This window comes from Oryctolagus cuniculus, chromosome 2, assembly GCF_051225735.1.
Source record: "Oryctolagus cuniculus isolate XC-2025 breed Fujian yellow rabbit chromosome 2, ASM5122573v1, whole genome shotgun sequence".
NCBI lineage: Eukaryota > Metazoa > Chordata > Mammalia > Lagomorpha > Leporidae > Oryctolagus > Oryctolagus cuniculus.
Genome location: NC_142868.1, coordinates 29133724 through 29154190, shown reverse-complemented (window position 1 = coordinate 29154190; position 20467 = coordinate 29133724).

Below are 20467 nucleotides of genomic sequence, written 5' to 3'. Positions count from 1 at the left end.
CTCTGCCTGTCAAAAAAAAAAAAAAAAAAACACTTTTTAAAAAAAGAGCAATGTTAAAATTCTATAAATGAAACACACAATGTATGAAATGAGAACTGCTTAGAATATTATTAATAGCAGATTATAGATTGTGAAATAAAAGAATCATGAAATTGAGTAAAAAAATAAAGTTTATCAAGAACTAAATACATTGAGGGAAATTTTTAAACTTTTACTTAGTAAATATAATTTTCCAAGGTACAGTTTATGGATTACAAGGGCTTTTCCCCCCAATAACTTCCCTCCCACCTGTACCCCTCCCATCTCCTGCTCCCTCTCCCATTCCACTCACATCAAGATTCATTTTCTTTTTTTTAATTTTTATTTTTGACAGAATGGACAGTGAGATAGAGAGAGAGACAGAAAGGTCTTCCTTTTTTCCGTTATTCACCACCCAGTGGCCGCTACGGCTGGTGCACCGCGCTGATCCGAAGGCAGGAGCCAGGTGCTTCTCCTGGTCTCCCATGTGGGTGCAGGGCCCAAGCACTTGGGCCATCCTCCACTGCCTTCCCGGGCCACAGCAGAGAGCTGGACAGGAAGACAAACAACCAGGACATAATCCGGCGCCCTGACCAGGACTAGAACCCGGTGTGCTGGCACCGCAGGTGGAGAATTAGCCTATTGAGCTATGGCAAGATTCATTTTCAATTATATTTATATACAGAAGATCGATTTAGTATACATTAAGTAAAGATTTCATCAGTTTGCACCCATACAGAACATAAAGTGTAAAATACTGTTTCAGTACTAGTTATAGCATTTATTCACATTGGACAACACATTAAGGACAGAGATCCCACATGAGGAGTAAGTACACAGTGACTCCTGTTGTTGACTTAACAATTTGACACTCTTGTTTATGGCATCAGTAATCTCCCTAGGCTCTAGTCGTGAGTTGCCAAGGCTATGGAAGCCTCTTGAGTTCGCTGACTTTGATCTTATTCAGACAAGGTCATAGTCAAAGTGGAAGTTCTCTCCTCCCTTCAGAGAAAGGTACCTCCTTCTTTGATGGCCCGTTCTTTCTACTGCGATCTCACTTGCAGAGATCATTCATTGAGTTTTTTTTTTCTGGTTTTTTTTTTTTTTTTTTTTTTTTTCTCAACAGTGTCTTGGCTTTCCATGCCTAAAATACTCTCATGGGCTCTTCAGCCAGTTCCGAGTACCTTAAGGGCAGATTCTGAGGCCGGAGTGCTGTTTAGGACATCTGCCATTCTATGAGTCTGCTGTGTATCCCGCTTCCCATGTTGGATCGTTCTCTCCCTTTTGTATTCTATCAGTTAATATTCGCAGACACTAGTTTTGTTTGTATGATCCCTTTGACTCTTAGACCTATCAGTGTGATCAGTTGTGAACTGAAATTGATCACTTGGACTAGTGAGATGGCATTGGTACATGCCACCTTGATGTGATTGTATTGGAATCCCCTGGACGTTTGCAATTTTTTTTAATCAACAGAGTATCAAGTATGTGGAACAAGCTCAAGTACGTGAATGCATTTAACTGAAGTTCCTGAAGGAAAGAAAACAGAGAAAAAAAAATGCACTTCATTAAATAAATAGCTAAAATAATACAAATAAATTAATACTATAAAACAACATATAAAATAGAAGATTGAGAAAGAGCTAATCATATTGCTTACAAACAGTGAAAGGGAAAAATGCAAGGCATCCCAGTTTAAAAAACTATGACACAAATAGTAATTACAACAAATTTTGTACAGATACAGTGCACATAACAAAAATTTTAAAGTTTGGGTGTTGGAGCTGTGGCATAGTAGGTAAATCACCACCTGCAGTGCTGGCATCCAATATGGGTGCTGGTTCAAGTTTTGGCTGCTCCACTTCTGATCCAGCTCTCTGCTTTGGTCTGGGAAAGCTGTAGAAGATGCCTCAAGTTCTTGGGCCCCTGAACCCATGTGGGAGACCCAGAGGAAGCTCCTGGCTCCTGGCTTCTGGTTGGAGCAGCTCTGGCCATTGTGGCCATCTGCGGAGTGAACCAGCAGATGGAGGACCTCTCTCTCTCCCACCCTCTCTCTCCCTCTCTCTGTCTCTGCCTTTCCAATAAATAATAAATATTTTTAAAAAAGTTTGGAAAGATTCCAAAAACTACTCTTATTTCTCACACAAATTGCTATTTGGGGCAGGAGGGAATCTCAAGATGATTTTCAGTTTTGATGATTTTTTTAAAGATTTAGTTTATTTATTTGAGATATAGTTACAGAGAGAGGTAGAGACACACAGAGAGAGGTCTTCTATCCGATGGTTCACACCCTATATAGCTGCAACTGCCATAGCTGTGCCAATCCGAAGCCAGGAGCCACGAGCTTCTTCCAAGTCTCCTATGTGGGTGCAGGGGCCCAAGGACATGGGCCATCTTCTACTGCTATCCCAGGCCATAGCAGAGAGCTGGATCGAAAGAGGGGCTGCCAGGACTAGAACTGGTGCCCATATGAGATGCTGGTGCTTCAGGCCAGAGCTTTAACCTGCTGTGCCACAGCACCAGCCCTGAGTTTTGATGATTTGTTAGAAGTGCTCACAAAAGTCAATGAAACTATTATAATACATATTAAATCAGTTAAGTAAAATATGCCCGGGGCAGAGTCCAGGAAAGCTTGACACATGGAACTGGGCTCTCCAGAGGTCTTGCAGACAGCACCAAATTTTCTGTTAATTATGTATAACAGGATGTTATACATATGTAATCACAGGATATCACTCAGCAAGAAGGCTCGCAGCACTTTAATATCCAGGGGAATGAGTGGGTCTCGGTGATTGGGATATGGTTAACAACTGAAAGGTTCCTTCACTCTACTGCCATTCCAGAAGTCAAGCTGACTCAAAGCTCCCACCATAAATCCCACAGTTTGGCTAATCAACATTCCCCAAGGTACTCAGGTCAGTGAAGATATAGTTGTCAGCAGGATATTTCAAGGATTTATATATTGATTTGCAGGAGCTGAGGGCAAAGATCATACATCTCTTTTTCATGATTAAGTTTCTAAGTATACAAAAGTAGACCAAGTTTTCTAAAGTATGTCAATTGAAATCGCATTCCAATAAAAAATATTTTTCAAACATAAAGTCAAGCGGGGCCAGCATTGTGGCTTATTGAGTGCCGGCATCCCATGTGGGCATTGGTTTGAGTCCTGTTTGCTTCACTTTTGAACCAGCTTTCTGCAATGGCCTGGGAATGCAGTAGAGGATGGCTCAAGTCCTTGGGTCCCTGCACCTGCGTGGGAGACCCAGAAGAAGCTTCTGGCTCCTGACTTTGGATTGATCCAGCTCTGGCCACTGCAGCCATTTGGGGAATGAACCAGCAGATGGAAGACTTCTCTCTCTCTCTTTCTCTGCCTCTACCTCTCTGTAACTCTCCCTTTCAAATAAATAAATCTTAAAAAAATAAAGGCAAGGAGCCAGTGCCATGGCTCAATAGGCTAATCCTCCACCTTGCGGCGCCGGCACACCGGGTTCTAGTCCCGGTTGGGGTGCCGGATTCTGTCCCGGTTGCCCCTCTTCCAGGCCAGCTCTCTGCTATGGCCAGGGAGTGCAGTGGAGGATGGCCCAGGTGCTTGGGCCCTGCACCCCATGGGAGACCAGGAAAAGCACCTGGATCCTGGATCCTGCCATCGGATCAGCGCGGTGCGCTGGCTGCAGCGGCAGCCATTGGAGGGTGAACCAACGGCAAAAAGGAAGACCTTTCTCTCTCTGTCTCTTTCTCTCACTGTCCACTCTGCCTGTCAAAAATAAAAATAAAAAAAAAATAAAGGCAAGGACTTTTTCAGGTGCAGAAACAATAGAATTTGCCAATTTTAATCCTCTATTATAAGCTATAATCATTGAAATTCTACAAGCTGACAGAAAATTATGTGAGATGGAAACCTGAAAAAAGAAAATGAAATGGAGGGGCTTACATGTGGTCTAGCAGTTCAGATTTCAGTTAAGATTCCCACATTCCATATTAGAGTACCTAGGTTTGAGCTCCTGCTTTGCTTATGATTCCAGGTCCTGGTGATGAACCCCTGAGAGGCAATAGGTGATGGCCTAAGTACTTTCATGCCTACCACGCATATGAGAAACATGGATTGAGTCTGGCTCCTGGTTCTGTCCCTAACCAAGCCCTTAAATATATCTGGGGAGTGAACCCATTGATGGGATCTCTTTGTCTCTCTCTCCCACCCTAGGTGCTTCTCCCACCCACCCCCACCCTTCTCTCTATCAAATTAAAATTTAAAAATAAAGAGATCACCAAAATAAAAATAGCTACTGTATGAGTAATATGATTTTTCTTATTTAAATTCCTTTCTGTTTTTATTTTTGTGTATTTATTTTCATTTTTTTTTAAAGACAAAGATACAGAGAGATTTTCTCTCCACTATTTCACTCCCCAAGAACCTGCCACAGCTGGACAGAGCCAGGTTTAATCCAGGAGCCCAGAATTCAATCTGGGTCTAGCACATATGTGGCAGGAATCAGACACTTGGAAAATCATCTGTTCCTACTCAGGAATGGAGGAGAGGGAAGGGAAGGGAAAAAAGATAAGTGATTATTTTGATATTCATTAATACTGTTCACCTGTAATACATCAGAGATATAAAAGATTAAAAAATCCAGAAGGGCCTGGCATTTTGGCATAATGGGTGAAGATGCCAATTGCGACACCGGCATCCCGTATGGGCACTGGTTCAAGACCCCGATGCTCCACTTCTGATACAGCTCCTGCTAATGCAGGAAAGCATTGGAAGATGGCCCAAGTGCTTGGGCCCTGCGCCCATGTAGGAGATCTTAAAGAATCTCTTGGTTCCTGGCTTTACTCTGGTCCAGCCCCAGACCACTGTGGCTATTTGGAGAGTGAAACGGCTGATAGATTTTGTTCTCTCTCTGTCTCTGTAAGTCTGCCTTTCAAATAAATAAATTAATAAATAAATAAATCTTTTAAAAAATCCAGAATCACCAAGTTGTCTCACAAAGTATATTAATCTAAGGAAAGCATCCATTTTTGAGTGCTTCATCTGGTACTTATTTGTCTAGTTTACAATTTGTATGTTCTTAATAACTTGTAATTCTTGGAGCACCCATTTAACCTAATGGTTCAAAAGTCTGCATCGAATATCATAGTGCCTGGGTTCAACTTCTCACTCCTTCTTCTGCCTCCAGCTTCCTTGCAATGCAGACACTGGAAGGTAACAGTGATAACTTAGTAAACTGAGTTCCTGCCACCACATATGAGATTTAAATTGCATTCCCAGGTCCCAGCTTCTGCCCAGGGACCAGTAGCACAGTCCTGGCCACCGTGGGCAATTTGGAGAATGGATGAGCAAATGGGAACTCTCCCTCTCTCTCTCTCTCTCTCTTTCCTTTATTATATCTGCACTTCAAATAAATAAATTAATGAAAAACTTAAACATGTTGAGTGATATTCCATAAACATTTTATAAACAATGAATTGAGTGTTGTACCATTATTATACTGCATAGCCTATTAGCATTTAATGATTTTATAATTTTTAAAAAATTTTGTTGGTCACGTGAACACCTAAAATTTTCTATTTAGCTCAGTTAGCATTCTGGCGTTTATTCTTCTTTAGTAGATCTAATTTTGAATCAATACTTCATTAACCCCTAAACATCCATAGATTGTTTTACTTTGAAGAAACTAAGACAGCTATGAACCATGAAGTATAAATTTTGGTCGTACTCTGTTGGAAATTGAAATGTTGGCAGTTATCTTTGAGGGCTATCTGCAGTGGAATTATCAAATACATGAAAGTATACATATACCATATGTATTTAAGTAAAATATGATTAAGCATAATCATTTACTAAGCACTGCTTTAGTATCTTAGATAGAGATACAAACAAATGAGGTGTTTCCTTATCCTTATGAGCTAATTAGTAATCAGAGGGAGAGACTATTTGAATTAAAAAAAGAAATTAATATATGTGAAGGGTAAAATTAAAATGGAGGAGTTGCATTCAAAAGAAAAAAATAAGAAATAATATTTGAGAAACAATCTATTTAAGTTACTGAAGATCCCTTCCCAATGTTTGCAGCATGCTAAATGATAAGATGTATACAGTGTGTCTTCTGATAACCAAACCTCAGGAATAAAAGAAGCAAGGTACATTTTGACTTGGTTATTAGTTGATGCAGAAGGCAGTAGAAATCCAATTAGTATTAAAAGGTATAGCCATCCAATGTCAAGTTGTCATAAAATAGCAAAAAAATTATTGCTAATGGACATCTAAAATGAAGCATTCATTAAAGGCAAAACTCTGGGGAAAAATGCTTACTGCAATAGAGATAAAAGGCTACCAGGAATTCAAGGACTATTGGGTCAGAGTGGCCACTTTGAAAAGATAAACACAGCCTTGAAAATTCTGTGAACTGCAGTCTTGAGACATTCTGTATATGTACTAAAATAGACCTCTGTCTCTTGTAGCTACAGGGCTGATTAATTGAAACCCAAATGCATACTTTGTTCCTACTGATAGGCAAATATCACCTGCATTCAAAGTCTTGCCAGATGTTTAATGTAACAGTTAGTTATATCCTGGGAAAGAGTGAAAACAATGGGATTCTTAAAGTGAGAATCACATACTGAGGAATCCTGAAGGCATGAGAGCCATACACACCAGCACATCCTTTTATCCTTATGAGTAGCTGCTTATTACCTAGTTGGAAGGCTATTTCGGGCTTTCTAGAAAGTCTTTTGAAACTTCTGTTCAGTGTCTACTCCAAAGAGTCTGATTTAATTGGTTGTGCTGTGACCTTGGCATCAGTAGGTTTTTAAATCTCTGCATGTAATCATAATAAGCAGTAGAATCTAGATGAACTGACTCAAAGAAGATTTTTATTTGTTTGTATTTTTTCTTAATGAGCGAATTAAAACTGCTAGGAATGATTTCAATCGCTGCTATGGCACCAAGTAAATTAGGTGGAGATGCCAAACATTCTTTGGTAATAGTAAAGAATTCAAGGAGGGCGGGAGAAGAGAATGTTGGAGTGAATTCAGCACATGAGATGCGTCCAACATAATTTTTTGCAAATCATTGAATTTTCTCTCTTCAAAATGGCTTAATATCACGATTTTTCCCACAGCATTATGAAATAATTAAATAAGCAAATACCATTAAAGGAACATAAAAGTTACCAGATAAATATTTATTTGCACATATAACTGCTGCTAATAATCCTGGTGATGTACATGATGATAGCAACAAACCCCAAGAGGAAACATGGACCATCTTTTATCAGGTTCCTCAGAAATACATTGGAGAAGGGTAGAACAATAAATTGAGAAATGAATTTTCTGCCACAGATTTCAATAGTTAAAAATGATAAAAAGCAGAAGAAAAGCAGTAGTAATAACTTACTAGAATTATAATTGGAAAAATTAGGATGATAGGCAGTAGAGAAAGTATAATAAATTAAAATTCTGACCCATGTTGATTTTTGTCTTGGGCTAATTACTCATTTAGTCAGAATAAAATAGATATCTTACAAGGTCCTAGTGACACACACACACACACACAAACACAAGGTAAGGGGATGAAACCTATCTTAAAGCCCCCAAGTCAGTGAATAATATTTATTGCTCTTTACTCAGTTTTCAGATCCAATTGCAATCAGTTCATGCTGTATGAGTTGAATTACAGTAACTTATGGATATGTAACTATTTCATTGTAAATTTGGAAATAAAATAGCTTGAGCTTCCAGGGTATTGGCATTTATATCTAGAGAATTAAAGGCTGCTGCTTGCTGAGTTTCACTGGTTAAAATGACATTATAGCAATCGGGCCCAACTGAATGGCAACCACTTTCCTTTAACACTTTCTTGCTGACTATTTGTAATAATTTTTCCCAGTTGGTGGAGGGATATCCTACTGGATTTATGATCCTGTCAAAAATTCTATCTGTAAATGAAAGAGCACAAAAAGATTTTCAGAAGAAATGCAAAGACATCACACAGGTAATGCAGACTGTTTTAAGTGTAGCAAGTAAATCCTCAGGTGAGTTCTTCGCCTCAATCCTTAGAAGCAATAGTAGAATTTATGATCAACCAACCTCCAGAGATTAGAGTAAGAATGACAGCAATGAGATTTCCTCTAGGCTGATAAGCAATCTATACATATTTTCAGCAACTTTTCCTCCATATAGGGATGCTCAATACTATGTTTAGTCAGCTCTTAATTTGAGTTTCTGTTGTTGATGTTAGCACTTAAACAGTATTCAGTGATTTTTCTGAAGGCAGTTGAGGGAATGTCACAAATAAAGCAGACTCATTTCAACCTATCCCATCCCTGACCCACTGGGTGCTTTTTGTGCCAAACTGAAAACATCCACCAACATAACATACACAGGGACAATACATCCTTAAATTGCCATTTGGAGATCTTAGTATTTTACTATTTGTTTCTGAAAAATGTATATCATTATTTTTTCAGTTTCCTTTTGAGGAGTAAATAGGGAGCCAATAGTAATTCAGTATTCTCACAGGAGCAAGAAACATCCAATATGTGAAATTTGGAAATTTATGGAAACTTAATTTACTATTTCTAATAATATGTTTATGGTAGAAAAATATTTTAGTAGGATACAAAGTGAAATGTTGAGAGAATATGTGAGATAATATGCAAGAAATTGCTTCATTAACAGGTATTATGCATAAACTGCTAAAAAGCACGAAAATGAATTATTATTTAAATGTTCAAAACTTTGATCATGCTCTACTTTTTAGACAAATTATAACACTATTTCTTATTTAAACTAGTCTGCACATGCTTGTTGTTCCTTCTTCTAAAATATCTCCTTATTTTAACTTATAAAACTGTCTACCAGGTGGATACACTACGCACTTTTGGAAATATTTCACATTTATATGAGATATTCTTATTTACAACATCTCTTCTTTTCTTAAAACATTATCTAGAGAACTGTTCTTTAGTACTCATCAGATTAATTGGAATTGTTGTTGTTATGGTTTGAATGTGTCCCATAAAGTTCATGTACTGGAAATTTAATCCTCAATGAGATAGTGTTAAAGTTGGAATCTTTAAGAAGTGGTTAGATCTGAAGGATTCTGCCTTTATGAATGGAGTAAGGTTGTTATCGTGTGATAGCAACCATATATGGGGTGAGTTTAGCCCTATTCACTTTCTATGTCAAGCACTGCTTTGCCCTTTCACATTCTGCCAACGGAATATGCAACAAGAAGGTCCTCACCAGACTTGGGCTCTACAAGCTTGGACTTCCCAGCCTCCAGAAATACATGACTTCACATTCTGTTAGAGAACAGAATCTTAAACCTCAGTTCTTCTGCTACAGCATCATAGAACAGTGTCAGACATTGATAAATATGTTTTCACTCAATTGGCTTTAAAATCTTCAAGGATTGTGACCATGCTTTATTAACATTTTTGTAACAACTTTAAACAGAGTTACCGCATACTTAGAAATTTAAATGCTAGCAAGTGCTCTGGCACAGCAGGTTAAGTCGTGGCCTGCTGTGCTAGCATCTCATATGGCATTGGTTCCACTCACGGCTGCTCCACTTCCAATTCAGTTCCCTGCTAGTGTGTCTGGGAAAGCAGCAGAGCATGGCCCAAGTCCTTGGGCCTCTACACACATGTGGGAGACCCAGAAAAACTCCTGATTCCTGGCTTCATTCTGGCCCAGCCCCTGTCATTGCAGCCATTTTGGGAGTGAACCAGCAGAGAGAAGATCTCTGTCTCTCCTTCTCACTCTGTACGTGTGCCTTTCAGCATCTAGCACATACACTAGGAGATGTTGTCTGCTGTGTGGTCTCTGTGGGAAAGAAAACCTGCATTTTGCCCAGTCAGTTCCAAATCTAAACTCTAGCTTCAAAAATGTGAGTTCAGAGATGAGTTGTTTAGTGGCAGAGGTATTATTACCATTGATTTCTCTACTCTAAATGAAATCAACTTCATTTTCTTGCTGCTTTTTTCTCATAACATCACTCATACATGACATTACTACGTAGAGAAGATTTACTGGAGTTACTGCCTTCTTCCATTCCTTATTAAACTTTCCTTTTAGTACATATTCTTTATTACTTGTCACATTATAACTAGTAGTACATAATATATTCCTTGCTTAACTTTGTGCAGTCAATATTTGTGACAGTTTTTACTTAATAGTATACTATCAACCTTAGGTCCTACATTTAGTGTCACTAACTAAATAACTAACTACCAGAGGTTGGGGAAAAAAAAAAAAAAAAACACTTTTTTTTTGACAGGCAGAGTTAGAGAGAGAGAGAGAGAGAGAGAGAGAGAGAGAGAAAGGTCTTTCTTTTTCCATTGGTTCACCCCACAAATGGCTGCCACGGCTAGTGCGCTGCACCGATCCGAAGCCAGGAGCCAGATGCTTCCTCCTGGTCTCCCATGTGGGTGCAGGGCCCAAGCACTTGGGCCATCCTCCACTGCCTTCCTGGGCCACAGCAGAGAGCTGGACTGGAAAAGGCGCAACCAAGACAGAATCTGGTGCCCCAGCGGAGACTAGAACCCGGGGTGCCGGCGCTGCAGGCAGAGGATTAGCCTAGTGAGCCGTGGCGCAGGCCCAAAAAAATACTTTTAATTACCTTCTCATTGACACATAATATACTTTCCTTCTTAGAAAGCTGAAAATGCTACAATCAGCAGGTTCACCTCTACCTTTTCCAAAGTTAATAGCAATAGTTACAGTAAATATGTCATCACTCAACAGCTGCCAGGATCATTTATGGGTAACAGTAGAAGCCCACAGGCACTGTCATTACTCAAAGCACAGCAACTCCTTATGTTTGATCTTTATCTAGTATAGATATAAATCAGAGAGCAGGGGCGAGCGTTGTGGAACAGTGGGTTTAAGCTGCCATCTGCAAAACCTACAACCCATATCAGAACACCAGTTAAAGTACTAGCTGTTCCACTTCTTATTCAGATCCCTGCTAACATGCCTGGGTAGACAGCAGAGGATGGTCTAAGTACTTGGAGCCCTGCCACTCATATAAGAGATCTAGATGGAGTTCCTGGCTCCTGGCTTTTGCCTGCCCAACGTAACACTGACTGCCATGGCCATTTGGGGAGTGAATCAGCAGATGGAAGATGTTTTTCAGTCTGTATCTCTTTCTCCGGTTGTCATTCAACCTTTCTAATTAGATGAGGTTTTTCCCTGGAGATAAAAAAGAGATGGTGTGAAGGTAAAAAACTGAGTACATATATTTGTATTATATGCATATAATATGCATAAAATATGCATAACTGGACTTTACATTATTATGAATGCATGATGTGGAGGTGAGTTTTTCCCATCGGTTTTTATTTTCCCACCATCTTATCACTTTTACAAGTTACAAAATTGACAGAGCATTTGCTTCAGATTGCATAGCTTTTCAGGATAGGCAATTTTGAGAAAATTGTCCTGATTGCTTGGTTGAATTAATACAAAAGAAATATATAAGTAAAGTGTTCAGAAGCAGCAAATTTTCAAAACTACCAAATGGATTTGCACTGTGACCACAAAGTAACCCCAAATTGTTGGCTAAAATATGAATTTCGGAAAAAATGGAAAGGACTTTTTTTTTCAGTCAACTTAAAAAATAGAACAAAAATTTAACCCTTCACTAATACATAATACATCTCTCTCTTCATACAAATATTATATGAAATCAAGCCTCTCTCTTCATATAATATATATATTATATATAATATATATGAAAATCAAGCCTCCTAAAACAGTCACATATGACTAAAGGATTCATCTTGAAACATAATTATGTCATACTGATATCTGTGTCACATTATCTTGCATATAGAACTGAGCTAATGAATCAAGATTGATAACACTGATTCAAGGGTTCACATTTGAGAAGATAGCTGAGATGAATATAATCTATTTCAAATAGCTCTTTAAGGGGACTGATGCTAATTAAAGTTATTTTTTTCATCCAAGCCACATCTTGCTTAAATCTCTTGAATTCTCTAAACAAGCATATGAGATTTATTATAAGAGAGGGGGGAGATGTACAATTTAGAACTTCTCTAAAACTCTTCAATTTTCATGGAACTTGTCATCTCCTGATGGGTTTGAAAAAGCAGTGAAGGCAAGGAAAGCCACCAGCAAAACTAGAACACAGAGCATGTGTACTGTTGCTGTAACTAGTCTCTTCTTTTGCAGGCTTTATATCACATTAATGATATACAGGCATTCATTTCCTGCAGCACTTGGCAAACAAAAATAATCACACCTTCAAAATCTATCAGCAGAGTTGCTAAAGAAATTCAGACATATGTTTCATACATGACAATTATCTGCTACATATTGCCCCTCTCAGAATTAATTTGCTATTAGAGAATGTAGATTTTGGCTGACAGATAAAGTTAAAAATGTATGATTTCAGATATTAGTGGATTTACAAATTTATGGCACAATCAGAGATAAGACTACCTAAATCAATTCATTACTGGAAGAGAAGCATCCCATGAAAATAAGGCTACCAATAAAGGTGTACAATGATAATCATCATATAAGGTAAGAGAGTATTTCAAAAATTTATTGTAAAATAGAATTAAAAATAAATATGCTTCAGTGCAAATTTTTTTTTTGAAATCCATGCATATGAAGAGAATCCAAATAGTTTGTAAAAATGCGTATTATGGAAAACTACACATAATTTTCAAATTTTTGCTCCAAAATAAGCATCTTTTAATTGCATTTGTCCAAAAATTTTTGAAGTATCCTGTGTATATTCTGGGATAAATGACTCAAGTGTTAACTTCATTCTCAGTGGGTTCTTCTCACTTTCATAATGCTTTTGATACCCTAAGTGAATTTAAACCTTTAGAAGACAGATTTTTAGGGGTATTATGGCAGAATGGATCAAATCATTGCCTGTGACACAGGCATCCCATAAGGGTACCTGTTTGTCCTGGTTGCTCCACTTGGTATCCAGTCCTTGCTAATGGTCTAGAAAAAGCAGTAGAAGATGAGCCAAGTCACCTCCACTTGGGATACCTGGAGGAAGCTCCAGGCTCCTGGCTTAAGCCTGGACCAAACCCTATCATTGCAGTCATCTGGGGAGTGAACTAGCAGTTGGACGATCTCTCTCTCTCTCTCTCTCTCTCTCTCTCTATACTCTTTTAAATAAATAAATGAATAAATCTTTAAAAAGACAATTTTATCTTTTTTTAACTTTTATTTAATAAATATAAATTTCCAAAGTACAGTTTATGGATAGCAATGGCTTTTCCCCACATAACTTTCCTCCCACGCACAACTCTCCCATCTCCCGCTCCCTCTCCCATTCCATTCACATCAAGATTCATTTTCAATTCTCTTTATATATAGAAGATCAATTTAGAATAAATTAAGTAAAGATTTCAACAGTTTGCACCCACACTGAAACACAAAGTGTAAAATCCTGTTTGAGTACTAGTTATAGCATTAATTCACATTGTACAACACAATCAATTGTACAACACAGAGATCCTACATGAGAGTAAGTGCACAAATTTTATCTTTTTAGAAGAGATTTATTTATTTATTTGAAAGTCAATGTTACAGAGAAAAGGAGACAGAGAGAGAGAGAGAGAGAGAGATTTTACATCTGCTGATTCACTTCCCAGATGGCCACAATAGTCAGCATTGTGCCAAGTCAAAAGCCAGGAGCTTCATCCAGCTCTCCCATATGGGTGGAAAGGGCCCAAACACTTGGGTCATTTTCCAACACTTTTCTCAGGCCATTAGCGGGGAGCTGATTGGAAACAGAGCAGCTGGGACATAAGCATATAAGATGTCAGCATCATAGGCAATGGCTTTACCTTCTATGCCACAGTGCTAGCCCCAAGATTTTTATCTTTTAACATTGGCATAAATTTCCATATTTTTCAGAGTACAGAATTTAAATGACTGAACAATATTTTGAAACAATAAATGATGTAATTTTCCTTTCCTGAAGTACAAGACATAACATAGAATTTCAAATAAGAAAAAGTCCATGAAGTTGAACCACCTAAAGTGAAATACTGATGGCATCAATTTCTACTTGGGATGACACTGGGCATGTTATAATATTAACCAACTGTGACTCAGGTCCTCATTTATTCTCCTGTGTAACTGGGAGCAATATTAGAATCTATGTCATTGAATTGTTGGGTAGGAAATGTGCTAATCCGTACAAAATGTGTTAATGTATGCCTTGTACAGACAAAACACAGAGTCAATGTTGGTTTTAATTTTCCAAGATCCATTGATGACTGAATAGAATTCTCATAGTTGCTAGTTCCTGTAAAACTAAGATGACTGATGAAATGAATCAGAGCTAAATGGTAAAGTATTTTCCCACTTATCTAAATCCTTACAAAACCACATGAGATATAACTGCTTTTTACAGATGTGGAAATTAAATGACTCAGACAAAGTTATATGTAACGAGCAGCTGAGTCGTGACTTGAACATGGAATTTCTGTTTTAAGATTCTTCTAAACCACATCTGCTAACGCTGAAGTTTGCTATCCAGCTGAGCTGAGAATAAAGGTGGAATTGTTACGAATGAGAAATTTTCTCATGGCATATTTTAATGTGCCAGACGCACTAGACTTGGTCTGTGTGCTGTCCCCCAAGTCTGATGAGATTGCTGTGGCTATTTCTGAGTACGACCATAAACCTTCAAAGGCCTGTGAGCCAGTTAAACACCTTTTCATGCCCTGCACTCATGGAATCACATTGAGATTCTAGCTGCAGTCAGAGAAAACTAAGTTAATAAGATATTACTAACCTCAAAATGTATCCAGGAAATTGAGTTAAACTTTGATGTGAAGGTTAAATTGACCTTTAACAGAACTGTTCTCTAATTTTTCTTCTTTCCTTTTCTCTTTGTGCCTTGTCTCAATCTACCTTTCCATTCATCATTGTCTAAGGGCATTATTTCATCTTTTTTCTAAGCCTTTCTCTCTTTCATCCTCTTTCTTTCAACTTAGCCTTCACACATCTTATTTCCTTTAAAACCGGTGTTCTCTGAACTATCTTCCAGTATTTATCCTACACTTTTAGTCTTATATTTCTATTTCATCTCAGAGCGGTGATAACTTGGTTTAAGAATACCTGTTCAGATTTTATAATTTTGAGGAATCCTTAGAGATCATTTTGTTAATTTCTCTATTTTATACATGAGGCTATAAAAGGATTTCAACACACAAAGACAAATAGCTTGAGAAGATTGACCATATATTTGCTTCCACTTTTGGAATTTTATTGATATCTTATTTCATCAGTTACTTTACCATACTAATAGCCACCTGCATCGTCTTATTTTCAGTTTCTTGTTCAGTAACTATTGTTGTCTGCCTTGATTTTTATATTTTGAAGATTATAAATCATCTGGTTTAAATTACACACATACAGTTTTTTAGTAACTAAACTATTTATGAAACATTTTTCATCGTTCTGATTCTTGAAAGAACAGTATGATCAAGTTTAGGGTTGTTTTGTTTGTTGGTTTTTCATATTTTAACTTTTAAGCTTTCTTAGGTTCACAGCAAAATTGCTCTAAGAGTAAAAAGAATTCTCCTATAGTTAGACACACGTGCAATCCCCTATACTTTGGTCGTCCATCAACAGAGTTATAACCAACATTGACACCTTGGTATCACTCAAAATCCATAGTTTTTGTCAGAGTTCACTCTGGTTTTGTACAGTCTATGAGGTTTCTTTGTTTTCAATTCAAGTGGCTGACAGACAATCAGTCAAACAGAGTTCCAATATGCTGATTCACTCACCCACTTCCTGCAACATCTAGGCCTGGGTGGTCAAACTGGGATCTGAGAACTCAGTCCAGATTACCCATGATTGTGGCAAATATCCAACCACTTGAGTCATACCTGATGCCTTCCAGAATGTTCATTAGCAGGAAGCTAGAATCAGGAACCAGACCTGGGAATCAAGTCCAGGTACTCAAATATTGGGTGCCAGCATCTTAATTGCTAGTCCAAACATGCATCCCTTTGTGAGTTTTATGAAATATGTGAAAAAATATAAAGCCATACTTGTATAGTTCAGACTAATTTCACCATCTTAAATATCTTCTATATTCTGCCTAGTCAACCTTTTATCCCTCATAACTCGGTCTACCACAAATCTTTCTACTGTCTCCACAATTTTTCCTCTTCTAGAATGGCATGCATTTGAAATTATACAGTATACAGTCCTTTCATTTTTTTATTTCACTTAGTAACATGTAACTAAGTTTCCTCCATATCTTTTTATGTCTTGATATCTATTTCTTCTTACCACTGAATAATATCCCATTGTCTGGATGTACCACAGTTTATTAATCCATTCACTAACTGAAGGATGTTTAGTTTGCTTATTAGTTTACCAATTTTGAATACAGCTGTCATATAAACTATGTGCCTGTTTTTGTGAGGATATAAATTTTCAATTCATTTCAGGGAACACTAAAGAGCGTGATTGCTGGATTGTATCGGAATCTCATATTTAGTTTTGTAAGACATTGACAAAATATCTCCCAAAGTGGCTTTACCATTCTGTGTTCCAATCACCCATGAATAACAGCTTTCACATTCTTGCAAGTATCCTGAGTTGTCAGCATTTTCAAATTGTATCCAGTCTCCTAGTTAACTCACTTTCTTCTTCATTTGTAAATAACTAAAATGGGTAAGGCAGGTAGCTAGAGTAGGACCGTGAACTGGAAGCCACACCATCTCTGCCTTATGTAATCCTGTCCATCCCTCTGTCAGGGAAAAGACCCCTTCCCCAGAATGTCTCTCTGCTCACCTGGACCTCTCTCTCTTTCTGCAGAGGTAAAGAAGCAGAGTACTGAAATACCTCTCTCTCTCATTTTTTCCCCTCCTGGCCTACGTTATTCCTGAACAATTGAACAATGCCAGTGTGTGTGTGTGTGTGTGTGAGAGAGAGAGAGAGAGAGAAAGAGAGAGAGAGAGAGATTCCCTCAACTTTTAAATAAGCTTTATCATTTTGTATGTCATATTCATGCCTGTACTTAGAACGATTCTCTAGGTAAGAGGTAAAAGAAGCCTGGAATAGGGATTTTAGATCCCACCTAGCCCACAGCATAAAGAGGGACATAAAATGTTGGACATTTTTAACATGCTATTTTACATATGGTACTTTATCATTTATGTATCATCTTTGGTGAGGTTTTTGTTCATGTTTTTGGTCCATTTTTGAATAAGCTCCTTTATTTACTGGTTGTTGAAGTTTTAAGTGTTCTTTGTTTTGGATAGCAGTCCTTGTCAGATGAGTTATTTGCAAATACTTTCTCACAATGTGTGATTTGTCTTCTGATTCCCTTCACACTGACTTTCACAAAGCAAGTTATTTGTTTTTTGAATTTCAGTGACTGTCAGCTTATCAGTTATTCCTTTCATGATCCACCCCTTTTGTGTTTCATTTCAAAGAACAGGCTCAAACCCAAGATTACTTAGATAATCTGTTATCATTTGGGAGATTTAGCATTTCATATTTACATCTATCCATGATCCATTTTGAGTTAATTTTTTCTAAAATTTGTGGAGACTATCTAGATTGACATATGTGCATGTGATTGTCCAATTGTTCCAATATCATTTGTTCAAAAAAGAATCCTTTGCTCATCTGTGTTCCTTTGTCAAAGATTGTATGATGATTATGTGGGATGCTCTTCAGAGAGTTCATGGGAAAACCTTATTTTGAAAAACTTTTGCTTGAATTTCAAGAACATTTTGCACAAAATGTCTTCAAGTCAAATAGAGTCAAGTGTCTGACTTGGTTTTTCTCCTTCAATTTTTAATTTTTAATTTTTGTGCTGTTCTTTTGCCCTTATATATAAATATTAGTTTAAGAACTTGGACATTCACAAAATAATTTGCTGGGATGTCAGTTGAGATTGGATTGAATCTATAGGTAAAGTCAGGAAGATTGGACATCATATAATATTGAAGCTTCCTATCCATGAACATGGAATATCTCTCTCTTTATTTATTTACTTATTGGTTATTTTTTGGTCAGAGTTTTATTTTTCTCACAGAGATATTTTTGATAGTTTGTTAACTTCATATCTAAGTGTTTCATTTAGAAAAATGTTAATAAGAGTAGAAATTTCTAATTTCACTCTTTCATTATAGCTATATAAGAAACAGATCAATTTTTATATATAAACTTTTATTCATTCAACCTTTCTTTTAAGGGGGAGAGAGAAAGAGAGTGATTGAGGGAGGGAGAGATATCTTTTGTTTGCTGGTTCACTCCCCAAATGGCTTCAATGGCAGGGGCTAGGCCAGGCTGAAGCCAGGGGCCAGGAACTTTATCCAGGTCTCCCACATGGATGTAGGAATCCAAGGACTTGGGTCATCTTCCACTGCTTTCCCATCCTCATTAGCAGGGAGTTGGATTCAAAGTGGAGTAGTCAGGGCCCAAACTAGCACCCATAGATGATACCAGTGTTGTAGGTGGTAGCTTAACCTATTACACCATTATGCTGATCCCTCAACCTTGCTCTATACACTGTTTAGTTTCAGAAGATTTTTTGTTGCTGTTGAGTCTCTTTTTTATTATTATTATTTTCTACATAGACAATCACATCATCTATAAAGAGAGACAGTTTATTTATTCTTTTTCAATTAGTATGGCTGTTTATTCCCTTCATTATTTTATTGCATTTATTAGCCAGAATTCCCAGGTCAGTGTATAGCATTTGACTGCATTCCCATTTACAGAAGCAAAATAATTTTCAGATAGAACAGACATTCATGCACAAATTTATTCAATGTGCTTCAGAGGGATTTCCAAAAGTACTATTTTTCTATTAAGAGAATTCTTTATTACTGCAGTTAGTAAGCAGCTATGTAAATGTGCAAAAATTAGATTCTAATAAATTGAATATATTGGAAATAGAAAATCAGAACTCAATTTAGCCCACAATCACAAAAGCATAAAGTATTTCATATGATCATATGATGTATAATTGGCTCAATTGTCAAAATATAAAATGCACTTAAATTTCAAAGTCATATTTGGGAAATTAGTCTTCCACATCACTAGATATTTTACTAGATCTACAGATATACAGTGATTATATTACACTCTTCACACTGGAAATAATTGAGCTTTCCTTGACTAAAAAGACCAAGGAGGGGAGTTAAGTTAGAGTTTTAGAGATGGAAGTCATGTTTACCAGTGATACCAATCATGATGATCAACAATCTTTGGGGTAGCAAAAGGCAGACAGGAACTTAATATTTAATATCTGTAAATATCCCTGGATACTACTGTTCAGCTAAATACTTTATTAGCATTATCAAGACTTAACACAGGGATATTTTGTTTATATTGAGATCATAAGAATTATATCTATAACTGCTAAAGTGATGAAGCATGTACTTAAATTATTTCAGTCTGTTACAGTAGGAAATCTGGTTCTAGTGACTCATCACTTTGGCAGATTTTCTCCAAGTTAGTTAATCATCATTCCTTATTTTTAGTAATTACTAGTATGCATTGTCAGAGATAGGCTGTTACTTTGGCATATGAAAAAGTGATCTTAAAGTACTCTTTATGATACTATAAATGATTTCAAATAGCCATGACATGTTTTGTGAGTCTGATTTTTAGAGACATTGAAGAAATGGCTTATGCAAGTATGAAGGAATACTTTGTTTTCTTATAATATGGAATTTTATTGCTTTATTAATACTACATCTCAAATTCCTAAGTTAAATTATATTCTGAAATTTATAACAATGACCAATTTTTTACATGGTGTTTCTCTCTTTAAAATTTTATTTAAGTTGTAGAAGTTTCATGTATTTCATATATACAGACTCAAGAACATATTGACACTCTCCCCGGCCCTCCCTCCCACCCGTGCTCCAACCCTTCCTCCTCCTCTTTCTCACATTCCTACTCTTTAATTTTACAAAGATCTATTTTCAGTTTACTTAATGATCACATGGTTAACCCCACACTAAGTAAAAGAGTTCAACAAATAGTAAGAAGGAAAAAAAAAAAAAAAAGAAAGAAAAAAAAAACACTGTTCCTTAACAAAAGAGACAAGGGCTCTAAACAATCATTAAATCTCAAACTGTCTGTTTCACTGCAATATATATTCTATGTGCTAACTCAATTCAGAGAAAACATGATATCTGTCTTTTGGGGGCTGGCTTATTTCACTAAGTGTAATGGTTTCCAGTTGTATCTACCTTGTTATAAAAGACAGGATTTCACTTTTTTTTTACAGTTGAATAGTACTCTATAGTGTATATATACCATAATTTCTTTATACAGTCAACAGTTGATAGATATCTGGGTTAATTTCATTTCCCTTGGGTAAATTCCCAGGAGTGAGGTGGCTGGTCACATGGTAGATATATGCTCAAATTTCTGTCTTCCACAGTGGCTATACCAGTTTACA